This window comes from Macrotis lagotis, chromosome 1, assembly GCF_037893015.1.
Source record: "Macrotis lagotis isolate mMagLag1 chromosome 1, bilby.v1.9.chrom.fasta, whole genome shotgun sequence".
NCBI lineage: Eukaryota > Metazoa > Chordata > Mammalia > Peramelemorphia > Peramelidae > Macrotis > Macrotis lagotis.
The window spans coordinates 506,754,914-506,771,605 of record NC_133658.1 but is presented as its reverse complement, the minus strand read 5'-3'; the positions used below and the strand labels follow the sequence as shown (position 1 = coordinate 506,771,605).

The following is a 16,692-nucleotide window of genomic DNA, read 5'->3' as shown; positions in this document are numbered from 1 at the left end:
TTTTTCGAGTCAGCTAAGTAGTGCAGTGAATAGAGCACCAGCCCTGGAGTCAGGAGGCCCTGAGTTCAGACACTTAATAATTACCTAGCTGTGTGACCTTGGGCAAGTCACTTAAGCCTTTCAAAAACAAAAAAAAAATATTCTTTTTCAATATCCTCATACCAAACTTTTGAGATGCATGTTGTTATTTTATTTTATGGATGAGGAAACTGACGCAGAGGGATTCTGATTTAAGTTAAATGATTTGACATGGTCACCCATTGTCTGAGGAAGGATTGGAACTCAGGTCTTTCTGATATTCCAGACCTGAGCTCTGTCTATCCATTGTATCATTTATCTGTCCATGCTTTAGTAATATAAATATAAATTATTTGACAAAAAACTAAACTAGAATGATGAAATCTTATTGCTTTCATTTTATAAATTGAGAAACTGAGGACCAAAGAAGTTATTCAACTGTTACAATTCACTCTCAATAGAAAATAAAGAAAATAAAATTTAATGAAAAAAATTTAAATACTGTTTGCTGTTTGATGCATATTTATGATTTTTTTCAATTAGTTTTCAGTACATAATTTATATAAATTATTTTTAATATTTTAGAAATATTTTAAATTCTGTTATTTCATTAACATATTATAGTAACATTACTTTTTCTGACATCTAGAGAAAATGAGTGACCAGAACCATAAGACTCTTTTCTTCTATCTAGTTTTAAAATCATCTAAGAAAATAAATCTGTGCTAATGTGAAAGTGCTCAGTGCAAGAGAATAAAATATGTAATCTTTTTTATATTAAGATAAACTGTAAACTTTTAATTTTTTCATGTGTTACTCCAAATCATCATTTATCATTTATTAAAGCATATGATAATAACACATACTTAGATTTTTGCTTTTCAGTGTCCAAACAAAATCATTTTTGGTATTATGCAGTGGAATTCTGAATTCAACAGAACATATACTTCCATTTTTTTCCCAAAAAAGTAAAATTATGTAGCAGATTTTTAGGTTTCATTGATTTTTTAATAAGGAAGTTCAGACTTTATTTTAATGACTAAGGATTTTTTTTTTTAGGTTTTTGCAAGGCAAATGGGGTTAAGTGGCTTGCCCAAGGCCACACAGCTAGGTAATTAAGTGTGTCTGAGATCATATTTGAACCCAGGTACTCCTGACTCCAGGGCCGGCGCTCTATCCACTGTGCCACCTAGCTGCCCCACTAAGGATATTTTTTATACAAACTTTTGGTTCCTTTTGTTTTTATGTCACATTTATTTTTAAATAGATTCTTCACTCTCCTTTATCAGAAAAAAGTCTTGAAAATGGAAAAAATTTTCCTTTAATAAATTCTTTAAAATAATCTATTTTTTCATTTTGATTATATGTTTCAATAGTTCCTGGAATTATTTCACAACTGATTATAGCTTAAAATTCTTAAAATCTGAAAACTAGGGGTAGCTAGGTGGCGTAGTGGATAAAGCACCGGCCCTGGAGTCAGGAGTACCTGGGTTCAAATCTGGTCTCAGACACTCAATAATTACTTAGCTGTGTGGCCTTGGGCAAGCCACTTAACCCCATTTGCCTTGCAAAAAAAAAAAACCCTAAAAAAAAAAATTGAAAACTAAATCATAGTACTTTGAAAAAAATTTATATTACCAAAATGTAATTGTAAGGATTGTTTCCTAGAAAATAACCTCTAAAAAAGATATTATTTGATGTATTATTGTTGTATCCCTCTTAGTTAGATAACACATATTCAATTAAATATTTTTAAATTGGCATTTTTCTAATTGTTTGTGATTTTGAACATTGTTTTCATATGGCTGTTGATAACTTTTTTTCTTTGAAAATTACTTTAGAGAGAATGGTTTCTGAGTGATGAGCTTGGAAAGCAGATTGCAAAGGATTGAAAAATTATAAGGGAAGTCTTAAGGTTGTGAGAATAATCACCTAGGAGCTATGTTGTGAATGGCAAGAGTGATCTAGTATAATAGCTTAATGGGATGTTAAGGTTAATGGAGGGGTTTTTTTAAACCCTATATGTTCTTTTAGTAGACTACAGGGAAGGAACAGTGATAAGAAAACTTTGAAGATTAGAAAGTGGTAGTGATAATAGAGGTATAAAGAACAGTGGATGATGTCCAAGAAATAAAGTGTAATTTTATCTTATCTGTCTATCTATTTTTACTTTTTGCAAGACAATGGGGTTAAGCATATTGCCCTAGGTCAAACAGCTAGGTAATAAGGTGTCTGAGACCAGATTTGAACTCAAGTTCTCCTGACTCCAAGACCGGTGCTCTATCCACTGTGCCACCTAGCTTCCCTGGAATTAATTTTATCTTTAAAAAATTTTAAATTAAATTTTAAAATTTTAATTTTAAAGTTAAATTTTTATTTTTTTATTCAGTGGAAATCTAGCCTCTCTTTCCCACTTTTCCTCTCATCCTCCATTGAGAAAAGGAATTCACTTTGAATACCCTGTCTTTTTTTAGTAAAGTATGAGGAAGCAAGTTATTATTAAGCTGAGGATGATAGAAGGGTGTAGTGTGGGAAACTTGAATTGGAATAGGAAGATTTGGTAGTTAGAATAGGATAGAGAATTAATTCAAGTAGAGTAAAAGAATTGCCTTGCTGTAGTGAGGGCCTGGTTGAAATGAAATTTATAGTAGATGGTGGGTTACCCTAGCTAGGGTTGGGATTAGGCCAGGCATGAGCCAGACTAGGAGGAAATAGATTTGAGAGTAGACAGAAGTCTAATGATGAACTGATTGACTTTTAAGGTTAGGATAGGAAAAGGGAAGAAAGCGAACTGAACAAAACCAACCAACACTTCAAAACAAATTGAAAAAAGTTCTTTACAATACTCCCTTTCCATAGACACACCAACTTTGGAAAAGAGGAAGTGCAGCAAATGTCTCCTCATGGTTCTTTTTTGGGTCAAGATTATTCTCTATAATGGTAAAATATTCATTTTTAGTTGTTTTAGGGTTCTTTGTATTTACATTATTGTGGTCATTCTATATATTGTTTTGCTGGTCCTGCTTTTTTTACTTTGTATTGGTTCATATAAGTTTTTCCATCCATGTCTGTAGTTATCATGTCAATTGTTGTAGCACAGTAATATTCTATTACCAAAGTTGGTTTAATCATTTTCTATTCACTGAACATTGGTTTTTGGGGTTTTTGTTGTTGGGTTGTTTTTTTTTTTTGGATTGCCAGTTCTTTGTTACCACAAAAATTGCTGTCTTAGGTATTTAGCTGTGTTTTGGGCCTTTTTTTTGTAAACTTCCTTAAAATATATATATATATATACATACATATATATATATTTTTTTTTTAATTGTAGGAATATGCTTAGTTGTAGGAAGGCAGCTAAGTGCAATGGATAGAGCACTGGGATTTTGAATCGACCTCAGGCAATTAACATTTATAATTAACACTGTGACCTTGGACAGCTCACTTAACCCTGATTGTTCTGCAAATAGGGTCTTCTGATCCATATCTGGTTTCAGGGCTCAGATGACTCTGGAAAAGTGAGGCTGGTGATTTAGCATGCTCAGTCACTCAAATCCAATTCATGTACTTTTCATGACATCACCTCCCTGATGTCATGGTCTTCTTTGAGAATGAAGGACAAACATCATCATTAGTTGGGAGATGAATGGATTCAAATCTGTGAACATTTTAATAATTTTCTTTGCATAATTCCAAATTGCTTTTCAGAATCATTATACCAATTCAGTGTAATACACAGCCCCTCCTCCTACACCAACTATTCTAATCTTCACTTTTTGCCTCTCTGTCTCTTTTTCTTTTTCCAATTTGTTGTGTGTGAAGTGAAGCTTCAAGTTTCCTTAGTTTGCACTTTCTTTTATTGGTGATTAGAAGCATGTTGTTGTTAGTTGTTCACAATTATTTTGTGAGCTGTTCTTATCATTTGCCTATTTAACTGGAGAATAACATGATTTTTGTGTGTCTGTTGATTGATTGTATATTTTGGAAATCAGACCCTTATCAGAGAAATTCGATTTTATTTGTAGAGTTTTCCGCAGTTGAACACTTTCCTTGTTTCAGTACATTAATTTTGTTCCTGTAAAAGATAGCTTATTTCATATCATTTGAATGATCTCATTAATCTCTTGTAATTACTTTTATTGTTCTGTTAAAAATTAATCCCTTAACCATAGGTCTGAAAGATATATGATAAGTTTCTCTTCTAGGCTTTTAATGGCATAGCCTTTAATATTTGGTTTAAGATGTTGGTTTAAATTTAATTTTTACAAGACTGCTTAATAGTTTTCCTGCTAGTTCTTAATATGTTTTTAGATTTATCTAATACTAGATTGTTGTCTAATACTAGATTGCTGAGTACAGTTCGTTCTCTTCCTTGTTTCATATATTCCATTTTTCTCAACTTTTAAGAAAGATGAGAAACCTCAAGAATAGTAAGGGGGGGGGGAAGTGTACTTCAGTGTGTGTTCAGATTCCAATGGCTCTGTCTCTGGGATGAGTTGCCCTCTTTATTATAAGTCCATCAGAAAAGTTGCTTCAATATTTTTTTCCACAGTTGCTATCACTAACTGTATTTCTCTCTACTCTATTTCTCCCCTCTCTCATTTATTGATATTGATATTGATAATTATGGTTTATAATATATTTAATAGTCTAGAAATTGTTATTTTATAATTGCTAACTTTTTGTTACAAATGAATGAAAGAAAAACTTGCTAGACTGAGAGAAAATTGTAGGTTTTATTCACAAAACTTGCAATGAGGCACAAGGTGGCAGTTAAACATCAGGTAATTTATAAGTCTTCAGAAACTCCCCTTCCTCTTGGATTTTCATAGTCTCTCAGGGTTTGAGTTACAATCTAAGAGGTCCACCCATTCCATGACATGTCCCTAATATGATCCCTCCCCACATCATGTGATGCATGATATGCTGATGAACCCCAATCATCACAGGGGGTGTGTGGGATAATATTCAGTTATCTAATTGCACAAATTCAGTTGCATTAGGTCAAGATTTCTAGGTCACTCTTGACCACCTGAGAAACAAATTCTTTGAATCTTGGGTTTGCAATCTCTGGAATGGGATTAGGAAAACTCAGTTTAGTGATTGGATTCCCTAGGGGCTCCCCTCCACACCCTGTAAAGACCAACCCCCTATATTTCTCACACTTTTAAAAATATTTGCCATGATACTGTAGGTCTTTTGTTACTCCAAATGAATCCTTTTTGTTTTCACTGTTTGTTGTTCATCTTTCTTTTTTTTGTTTTATTTTATATTATTAGAATAATTTTGTTGTGAGAGTAAACATAAACCCTTCCCCCCCAGAAAGATGAGAAACCTTAAGAGTAGTAAGAGAGAAAAAAAAGTGTACTTCAGTGTGTGTTTAGATTCCAATGGCTTTGTCTCTGTAATGAGTTGCCTGCTTTTTCATAAGTCCACCAGAGAAGTTGCTTAAATATTTTTTCCACAGTTGCTATCACTAGCTGTATTTCTCCCCACTTTCATTTATTCTTACCCTGTTTCACTCCATTGTAAAAGCTTTTCCCTTGACTCTTATGTGAACTATTTTAGCCCCTTCTTCCACTCTTTTCTCTTCCTCCCAGTACTTTCCTTTATCATCCATTGACTCCATCTTTTTACTATATTATACCATTTTATTCAGTTCCTTCCTGTGCCTTGTCTATATATGTTCCTTCTAATAGCTCTTGTAAATGAAAAAGTTTATATTTGTTATCAGTATCATCTTCCCATGCAGGAATGCAAACAGTTCAACATCATTAAGTTCTTCATAATTAGTCCTTCTCATCCACCCCCTTTGTGGTTCACCAGAGTCCTGTACTTGAAGATCAAACTTTCTGTTCAGCTCTGGTTGTTTCAGTAGGAAAGTTTGAAAGTCCCCTGTTTTATTTAAAGTCCATCTTTTTCCCCTGAAAGAGGATGTTTAGTTTTGCTGGGTAGTTGATTCTCAGTTGTAAACCAAGATCTTTTGCCTTCCAGAATATCATATTCCAAGCCCTATGAGCCCTGAATGTAGATGCCAGATCCTGTGTAATCCTTACTTTAGAGCCATGGTAGTTGAATTGTTTGTTTCTGGCATCTTTTAGTATTTTCTCTTTGACTTGGGAGTTCTGGAATTTGGCTGTAATATTCCTGGAAGTTTTTCTTTTGGGATCTTTCTTCAGGAGGTGACCAGTGAAGTCTCTCAATTTCTGTTTTACCCTCTGCTTCCTAGTATCTCCAGGCAATTTTGTTTTGTTACTTCTTGAAAAAATGAAGTATAGGTTCTTTTCCTGGTTATGACTTTCAGGTAGCCCAGTAATTTTTAAATTATCTCTTCTGGATCTGTTTTCAAGGTCAGTTGTTTATCCAGTGATATATTTCATATTTTCTTCTATTTTTTTGGTACAGTTTTATTTCTTCCTCAGTTCTCACAAAGTCATCAGCTTCCTGTAAGTTCCATTCTGCATTTGAAGGAGTTATTTTCTTCAGAGAGCTTTTTTATCTCCTTTTCCAGCCAGCCAATTCTGCTTTTTTTTTTTTTTTTTTGGTGAGAATCAGCCTCACAAATTCTGTTTATTATAAAAACAACATTTTCATCAGGTGACATTGAAAGATAAAATAAACATAACATGGAAATCAGGGCCATATGCAGGAGGTTATTTCTTAATCATGAAATCCCAGAAATAGTTTTCCAGCCCATGGAAAAATGTAGGAGGGGAGACTGCTCCCTCAGGAACTTTCTGCTCATGTCATTGTCTGCCTCTGCTAATTATCACCATTGGATTAGTCAGCTTGCAATGGTTTTAATTAGTTTTCACATCATTTGACTGGCCTGCTAGCATGGGACTCAGAAGTCCTAAGATCCAAGCCTGGATTTCACTCCAATTCTGCTTTTTAAGGCATTCTTCTCTTCATTTGCCTTTTGCGTTGTTTTTTCCATTTGGCCTAAACTGGTTTTTAATAAATTATTTTCTTCAGTATTTTTTTTTATTTCACCAAGTTGCTGACATGTTTTATCTGTATCACTCTCATTTCTACTCCCAATTTTCCTCTATTTCCCTTAATTGCTTTTTTTTGTTTTTAGGTTTTTGCAAAACAAACGGGGTTAAGTGGCTTGCCCAAGGCCACACAGATAGGTAATTATTAAGTGTCTTAGACCGGATTTGATATGCCACCTAGCCGTGCCTCTTAATTGCTTTTCAAAGTCTTTTTTGAGCTCATCCATAGCCTGAGCCTATTTTCTATTTGTCTTGGAGGTTTTGGACACAAAAGCTTTAACTTTGTCATCTTCTGAGTGTGTATTTTTATCCTCCATGGTACCAAAGTAATTTTCTATGGTCAGATTCTTCTCTTTTGTTGTTTGCTCATTTCCTCAGCCTATGACTGATTTACCTCACTTCAAGGGCTTTGGGGTATTTTGGAGACGATCCACAGGGACCTTCCTCCATGGTCCTAGGAGATCTGACTGCTCTCATACCTGTGTTCTGGTATGTGGATGACCACAAATCTCCCCTCTGCCCTGGAGCTGTGAAGAGAGTCCCTGCTCCTCTTTGGTAGTATGGGAGCCCAGACTATGACCTGGATCTGAGTATTGGCAAGGGAGAGCAGAGAGTTCTCTGCAGTTTCCCCCAACCCCCACTCTATGTGGGTTGAGATCTCTGGAAGTACTACCTGGCTCTGCTGATTTCTGCTGCAGGTTCTCACTGCAGGGTGCTCTGAGGCTGGTGCTCCACTTTGGTGCAGCAGAGTTCTCTTACCACCCCTTCCATCTGTCCCTGGTGATCCCTGGGCCAAGAGGTCTGGAAACTGCCCTCTGCCATGGACCCAGGTGCCCCCAGGGACCCAGACCTTTCTTGTGGAACTTCTAAGTTATTGTGGACTGGAAAAATTGTATCACTCAGTCTTTCTGTGGGTTCTGCCCCTCTAAATTTTGACTAGTCATAATTTGACAGCTTTTGGAGTTTTGGGGGGACGAGTTTCTTGAAATTTCTGCCTTCATGCCTCCATCTTGGTTCTGCCCCCCCCAAATGATTAGAAATCTTTTGTCTTAATTAATAAAGCATGTCTGATATCTAGTAAATATATGTTATTTTGGAAGTGTTGTCATTTTTATCATTAGCATGGTTCAGTCATGTACATGGAAGACTTTTAGTTATTTACTTTTGAGGTTTTTTTTAACTTAGGACAATTAAAATTTTATTTTAACAGGTTTTAAGTATACTTTGGAATTATGACACCTAGATATCTTATACATTTTGTAGTAATTTTGAATGGAACTTCCTGTTCTAATAATATATTCTAAGTTTTGGTAATATATAGAAATTGTGTTGGTTTTTGTAGACTAATTTTATAGTCTGCTGCTTAACTACAGCTATCATTTGGTTAAATTAATTTTGTTGTTAATTTCCTAAGATTTTTTAAGTGCACCAACATGTTATAGAGATAGTTTTTTTAAGAGTTCTTTTCTGCCTATTTTCTGCCTTTAATTATGCCTTTTTTATTATTACTGTAGCTAGTATTTCTGAAACTACATTAGATAATAAGTATTAGGGAAAGTGGGACATATTTGCTGTATTCCTAATTTATTGGGAAAGCTTCTAATGTTTGTCCATCTGCCTATAATTCTTTCTTTAACTTTATATAGATGGTTTTTTAATGTATTTTAAAAATCTTTTTATTTACCTATAATTTCTAACAATATAACTAAAAATTGGTATTGAACTTTGATATTGTTGGTTATCCTCTGCCCTTTAATAGTCTTTCTAGGTTTTTGTGACAATTCTCTCACCTGCCTACCAGTCTGACTGTTCTTTTTTTCAATCTCTTTTGCTTGATCTTTATTATTTTTATACTAATGATTCTCTGATTCACTTAATACAACTATAATCTTTTCCTTCCAGACTCACATCTCCAGCTGCCTTTTGGATTTCTGGAATTGGCTGCCACATCAATGTCTTAAACTCAACATTTTGAAAGTAAAACTCACTGTATTCCCCCCTCCCCCAGCCATTCCCTTTTTCTCATTTTCTTATTAGTATCAAGTGCATTACCATATCCAAGTCACCCAATATTTCAATCTCAGTGTCATACTTGATTCTTCCCTCTTATTCATTCTCCACATCCAATTTTACATCCAATTTCCAAGTCTTGTTTATTTTACTTTTATAATCTCTTGTATAAATCCTCTTCTCTCCAATGACAGCCACTACCCTTAGATAGGCCCTCATTGTCTTATACCTGGACACTCTTGTGTTTCTGTTGTCTGGATTAGTCAGTCATAGACAGCAAATGTTTATTCTATGCCTGGCAATATGCTAAGCACTGAGAATACAAATAAATCAGAAAGACAATCTCTGCCCTCCAGGGGTTTATATTCTAATAGGAGAGATGACTTGTGAAAAAAAAATCAGCCCTTAAAATGATGGGGAGAAAGGGAAGATAGAGAAAATCTTTTAGAGATTAATTGGTGATAAAGTCTAGAGAAGAATAAAGACATATTTGCCCTGGGATTCTTCTTTCTTCAATTGGAGGTTCTAGGAAGAACTCAAATCAGAAAATGAGACTTGGGGACAGAGAGTTCTTCCAGTGTGAGAAATAAGTCCAGGAATTCAGTAAGCTTTTGTAAGTTTGGGTTATTTTTCCAAATTGAATATTTTTCTCAAGCTTTGGATTTTTGTTTTTTATTTTGCTTTTTATTTTTTCAGTAGAATTTCAAATGTCTCTTGGTGAATATCTATCTTTTTCCATTGATTTTTAGATTTAAGTTTTCGAAGTCCTGGGTGGCAGCTGGTAATCAATCCTTTACTTTTCTAAATGCATTATTCCAGGGGTGGCTAGGTGGCGCAGTGGATAGAGCACCGGCCTTGGAGTCAGGAGTACCTGGGTTCAAATCCGACCTCAGACAATAATGACCTAGCTGTGTGGCCTTGGGCAAGCCACTTAACCCCATTGCCTTGAAAAATCTAAAAAAACAAACAAACAAAAAAAAACTAAATGCATTATTCCATTACTTTTGAGATTTTTAGTGGGTGCAGAATAGGTGTTTTTTAAAATTGGAATTTCTTTTTATTTATATTTGGAAGTCTTTCATCTAGTCTTTTACAGAATTTGTTATTTGTCATGGGAATTGTTAAATTTTACTACTATATGTCTTGGGGATTGAAAACTGGGTTTGTTTTTTTTTCAGATCAGCCGTGGATTCTTTGGATTTTTGCCTTTTTTTTGTTTGTATTCAAAAACCTCTTGACAATTTTCTTGTGTTACTACTTGTATTATGTTCAGGTTTTACCATTTTTCATGTTCTTTTAGTTCACCTATGATCTTTACATTTTCCCTGGATGTTCTCTGTGCATTTGTCTTTGAAGTATATGACTTTTACTTATAGAGATCTTACTTTCTTTTAATGTTACTACATTGTGCTTGTTTTACCATATTTTCCTCCATTTTGGAATTTTTTCTATTCTAAATCTGTTAGATTCTCTCTAATGTCTAAGAAGAAACTCCACAGTTTGAATTAAAGTAAATCTGCTAATTTTTTTTCTTTGAAGCCTGTGAATTTTGACATTGGTTTCCATCCCTTAGGGCTCTTTTTCTTTTGAAACATTCTAGATTTTATTAACTTCTTTTGAAATTTTACAGAGTTCTACATTTCATCTGTCATTTGTTAACTTTTCTTTGTTTCATAAGTTTGTTTAGAGATTTGTTCTCTGTATATGTAGTACTGACCTTCCTTCTTGTGTTAGACTTTTTTATATGCACATGTTTAATGTTTTTATTAAATTTCTTCTTTTTCAAGTCCTTGGAATAGCCCTTTTCACTTATGGTCTTCCATTATTCACTTTCTAACTCTGCCCTCTTTCATAGTGTTATGTGTAAACCCTGGGGCAGGACTTCAGAGCTGTCTCAGACCCCTCATGTTTCAACTTAGGCTTCTATCTTGAGTTCCCTTTAAGGGTCAGGACTGTCCCCAGCTGGGTTTCTCTCCCCTTTCTTGCCTGGAAACAAGCCTTTCATACTGGCCCTCTCTCCTGGTTTTTCTCTTGACTGTAAATATTTTCTTATCTGGTTGGCCTATATCAATGTCTGCTCCTTTTATTAGGGTTGGGAAAGAGTGGGGAACAGAGTTCTGGAGCTTACCCTGGGTAGAAGTCAGCTTGATTCTATTCCTATTCTTCCTACACCCCACCACTTCCTCTTCACGTGATTAGCAGGATCTTAGTCAGTTCTGAGGAGTTAGGGGTTCATTAGAGGGTGTGGCATGTGCCAGTAAACTTGGACATGAACTTTTGGTCACAGACACGAATTTTGGGTTGATTTGTGCAACGTCACAGTGGATTAGCATTCTTTACTGTTCATTATTAGATTACTGCCTTGTTCTTTCTTATTCCGTGAATTCAGGTGTAATTGTTCTACTTTCTGTTTTTTTTTTTGGGGGGGGAGGATGGGAGATGGGTTGGAGAATATTGTATCCAGTATTAGTACAGAATGAAGAAAAGGTGTTCTTTCCCTTCCTCATGAACAATATGTGGGATTAATCTCAGTTGCACCATGATATGTCACTAGGAGGATCTCTATATACACCTAAATCCTTTACTTTTTACATAGAATGTTTTTCTTCCTTTAATAACATTCCCCTACCATTAGTATCCTTTTGAAAGTTATCCCTCTGAGAGGATAAACTGCCTTCCATCTTTAGATTTGGGAGTTGGGTAGAGAGGAACTATGAAACTCTTTCAGTTAAAAATAAAATCTGGCAAGCTATGTAAAGAATGGATAATAGAGGGCAGGGATGTAAATAGGTCTAGATGATAGGTGGGACCCATGTTAATTCTTTCTCCATAACAATGGGATGCATCCAGCAGGACATGAAATTTACAGACCTAGTTATCTAGATGGATGGGGGTATAAGAGAATTTAGCAAAAGAATTCTTTGTTCATTTTGAATTATTTGTTCAAAAAATCTTCTTGGAGCTGGTAGCTCAAGTAATAAGCCATTTGAGAGGTTTAACATCTAGAGTTAAGATGAATTTTTAGCAGTGACCACTTTTGTTGATCCTGATATAAACATAAAGGCTGAATATATCTTATAAGGGAATGACATTCCCAGAAGGCTTATATTTTAAGAAAGGAGCTAACATTTTCACTGACTTTATAGTGGTTGATGAGATTATATATTGCATGAAATTTAAAAAAAAAATGATTTATGGTCTTGTTTATCCTAGACTACATTACCTGAATACTGTTGGGGAAAAGAAAGAATATGAAGAGCTGGTGTTGAATCAAATATACTGAGTAAGTATAGGATGGACTTCTAATAATATCTAAATATCACAAATCTTTATAAAAATAAAATTTAAGAGGAATCTTTTTGATAATGATTTGAACAAATAATTCTCTTGCAAACAATTAAATTTTCTTTTAAATATCTGTTGTACGACAGTTATTTCTTGATAAAGTTTCTCTAAAAATCTTTAAATTTTAAATGGAACTTCTTTAGCTTTTCGAAAGATGTACTGCCAGTTCAAATTAGTGACTTGGGAAATGATTTCATCTATTTCTACAGCCTAAACTATCTAATTTCTTAATTTTCATAAATTTTTTTCAGTTTTCTCTGTTGAAGCTCATTTTTTTCAAACAAAAAGTTGAAGTGTTCACTTGGATTAAATTTTATCTCATAATGATTAAGTAATAATACAGTCTAATATGAATAATATGCAGGATGCTGAACTAATGCTATAACTATGGTTTGCCATATGATTGAGTGAATTCCTATATCTACAGAGTTAGCAGATGTAGATAATTTTATTTTCTGTATACTTCATAAAACTATTGTGAGAATTACTATAATTAGATGTTTTAATTTCTGTAAAAATTTCAAGGTACCCCAGATATTATGAGGCATCCAGTGGCTAGAGCACTGGGCCTGGAGTCAGAAAGATTCCCATTCAAATATTGCTTCAGACACTTGACAGTGTGATCTTGGGCAAGTTAACTTCTCTCAACCTCAGTTTTCTCATCTGTAAATTGAAGATAATAACAGTAATTACATCACAAGATTGCCATTAGGATTAAATAAGATTAAGAGTTAGTGCTAGCTATTTTTAGCTGTGTAAATTCAGGGTGTTTTCCTCTTTTTGTGTATCTGAATCTTTTTTTTTTTAAGTTTTTGCTAGGCAATGGGGTTAAGTGGCTTGCCCAAGGCCACACAGCTAGGTAATTATTAAGTGTCGGAGGTCGGATTTGAACTCAGGTACTCCTGACTCCAGGGCTGGTGCTCTGTCCACTGCGCCACCTAGCCGCCCCTGTGTATCTGAATCTTGACCAATAAACATTGTTTTTTTTTTTCTTGAATAAGCATAGCATTTTCAAAATTCATTTTTGTTATTGTTAGAACTTAAACAGGGGCATTTAGGTAGTGCAATGGATAGAGTACTGGCCTCAGTATCAGGAGGGGCTTGAGTTCAGATTTGACCTCAGTCACTTAACTCATAGCTGTGTGGCCCTGGACAAGTTACTTAATCCTAGTTGCCTCCCCAAAAGAAAACAAGACAATGTTAAGCAGCCAGGGTGTTTGTGTGTGTGTAGTATTCAAGTGTCTTAATTCTGAATTTTTATAGGATACTGAGAATAATGACTCCTGTGTGTTTTTATGACCTCTTGTCTTTCATTGTGGGATTTCTATTTAGAGTGCTATGTTGGCTCATCTGTGTCTGGGCACTCTCAATCTCATATCCTTTGTTGGTAGTCCCTTCAACACCAGGGGCTTCTTCCTCTGATCTTCTAATTCTTTTCTAGCTTATATTTAGATATCTGCCTTACATACAAAGCTACATACACTTACATACAAACCTACACACACACACACACACACACACACACACACACACACACTCTAGCTTATACATAGATATCTGTCTGCCCTCCTCCATGCAAATCTACATCCATACACACAGATACATATGTAGTTGTCTATAAGACTTTGTCTGCCACATCCCCTCTGGGGGCCTTCTAGTATGTCTCCTCTCTTATTTGTATTGTCTTCTCCCATTGGGGCATAAGCTCCTCCAGGGACTCTTTCTGCTTCTCTTTATATTCGTTGTGCTTAGCACGGTATCTCAAGCACATGCTCACATGTGCACACACACAAATACACATACACACACACACACTTAAATTCTTATTGACTGTTTTGTGGTTGTTTCCATTTCTTTGTTTTTAGTCATCTTGTATATTATGTTGTTTCTTTGATTCTTCAATCTTCATCTGATTATGAAAAAGCTCCATGATTGTTTTTTTTAAATTCACCATATTTATTATTCTTACAAAGCAGTAATATACTTCATTCAGGCACCACAATTTGGTTAGTCATTCTCCAATTGATGAACGATGATTTTATTTCTCTTTGTTACCACAGAAGGTGCTGGTGTAAATATTTTGATGTGTGTGTCAGAACCTTTCTGTCAGTGACCTCCTTGGTATATATAATTAACAATGGAAAATTTATGTCAAAGGGTATGGGCATTTTAATCATTTTACTTATATAATTCCAAAATGAGTTTCAGAATGGTTATACGGCTTCACAATTTCACAATTCCTTCAAGAATGCTATTCCTATTGTCTTTTTTTTTTTTTTTTTTTTTTTAGGTTTTTGCGAGGCAAATGGGGGTTAAGTGGCTTGCCCAAGGCCACACAGCTAGGTAATTATTAAGTGTCTGAGACCAGATTTGAACACAGGTACTCCTGACTCCAGGGCCGGTGCTTTATCCACTGCGCCACCTAGCCACCTCTTATTCCTATTGTCTTAATCTATATTTTATTGTCTTTGATGATGGCATGTGATGCAAGATGCTTATTTTAAGCCAAATTTCTGCCAGCTTATTACCTTTGATAAAGTATTCCTTTGGTAATTTGATTTGAAGAATGCTAAGACTATAAATTAACTTTGTTGGTATTTTAATTTTTGTTACATTAACATGAACTAACTATGACCATTGAGTATTCCTTCTGCTTTTTATTTGTTTATTCCACTTCATTTGTTTAAGGAACATTTTATAATTGGATCTATATAGATATTTTGTTGGCTTTGGTAGATTTATATTCAAATGTTTCATGCATTTAGTAAATATTTTAAATAGGATGCCCCCTTTTTTTTATCATTACTCCTTAGATTTTATAATGTAAAATGTAGTTGATTTGTGAGGATTTATTTGGTAGCCTGCAATTTTATTGAAGCTATCAATAATCTCAGTCTTTTTTCTGATTGCCTTGAATTTTCTAAATAAGTTATCATGACACCAGCAAGATGGTTTTATCTACTCTTTTTCTGTCTTTATGTCTTTAATTTCTTTCTCTTGTCTTATTGCTAGTAGTTCTAGAACAGCTGAGTTATAGAATAATAACAAGGAGAGTAAACATCCTTGTTTTATTCTTGAATTTGTTGGGAAGGCTTTTAGTTTATCCCCTTTGCATATGAATCTTGCTTTTGATTTTAGATAGTATATACTTTTTGTGATATTTTAAATGTCCCTTTATGCCTATAATTTGTAAAGGGTTTATGTTTTGTTTTGTATAATTATTGTATTCATTCTTCTATTGAGAAAATCAAGTGCTTTGGGATATTTTTGTTTTTAATACAATAAATTTTGTTAATTGATTTCCTAATATTGATTTGTCCTTGCCCTCTACTATAACTCCAACTTGGTCATAATGAGTGATTTCTTGGGTGAATTGTTGTAGTCTGTTCAACAGGATTTTGCTTAAATATTTTGAATTGATATTCATGTATAGTATTGATCTATTGTTCTCTTTCTTCCCTTTATCCTTCCTTCATTTTTGTATTAGTACCATATTTGTTTCATAAAAGAAGTCTATGTTTTTGAGAGTAATTTGTGCAGTATTAGTACTATTTACTCTTTAAAAGTTTATTTAATAAAGATATGCTATTTTAACCCAGTTTATCACTCTTTTCCTTAGTTTTGGGGTTTTTTCCCCTTCATTATTAGTTCCTTTTTATTTTTCTTTTATCTGTTTTCTAACTCTTCACCAATATTTTTTCCCAGTAGTTAAGTAAAAGTCTCCTCCTCTACTTGAAATTCCTTTGCTTGTTATTTTTATTAATTTTCTCTGCTTTTTTCTATAAAATATTTCTTTCTTTCTTTAGTAATTTTTTCCATTTCTGTTTTTGCTAGACATGTATTCTTTATTTCATAGACTTTATTTTATTTAAGTCTCCTTTTCTTTATTGTGTGGGGTAAAAATCCGCTTAAAAGATATTGAGAGACTCCTGAGCAAAAAGCAAAAAATTTATTTTGGCTTTTCTCAAGAGAAGGACACACTCCAAGTCTCACAAAGGTAATGAAGATCAAGGAGTCGCCCCAAATTGACAGTCAAGCAAGATTATATGGCTTAACACGATCCCCTCCTCCTTCCTATCTTTCTCTCTGTCGACTCATTGGTTAGTCTTCAGAATTATATTCTACTCGTGAAAATCTACCCCAGCAGCAAAGAATGAAAGGTTTTCATAAAATATTACTTCACCATCCAGATGGGGAGAACATCAAAAAAGACTTTTATTGACCTATGTCTATCTAAATGAAATAATGACTGAGTATGCAAGGTCTTCTACTACTCTCCTAGTCAGTAAAAGTAGTCTTATCAAATGAGAGGCTTATGAGATTCTTT

General features: G+C 34.2%; 1 protein-coding gene across 9 annotated transcripts in view; it reads left to right on the top strand.

The window, feature by feature from the left end:
* ITSN1 (intersectin 1) overlaps positions 1 to 16,692 on the top strand; it is a 322,258-nt gene that overhangs the window by 29,618 nt on the left and 275,948 nt on the right. For all 9 annotated transcript variants that reach the window (XR_012474001.1, XM_074214063.1, XM_074214060.1 and 6 more), the window contains exon 2: positions 12,234 to 12,303. The gene's annotated coding sequence lies outside the window, so the exon portion shown is untranslated. The remainder of the gene's footprint in view (positions 1 to 12,233; positions 12,304 to 16,692) is intronic.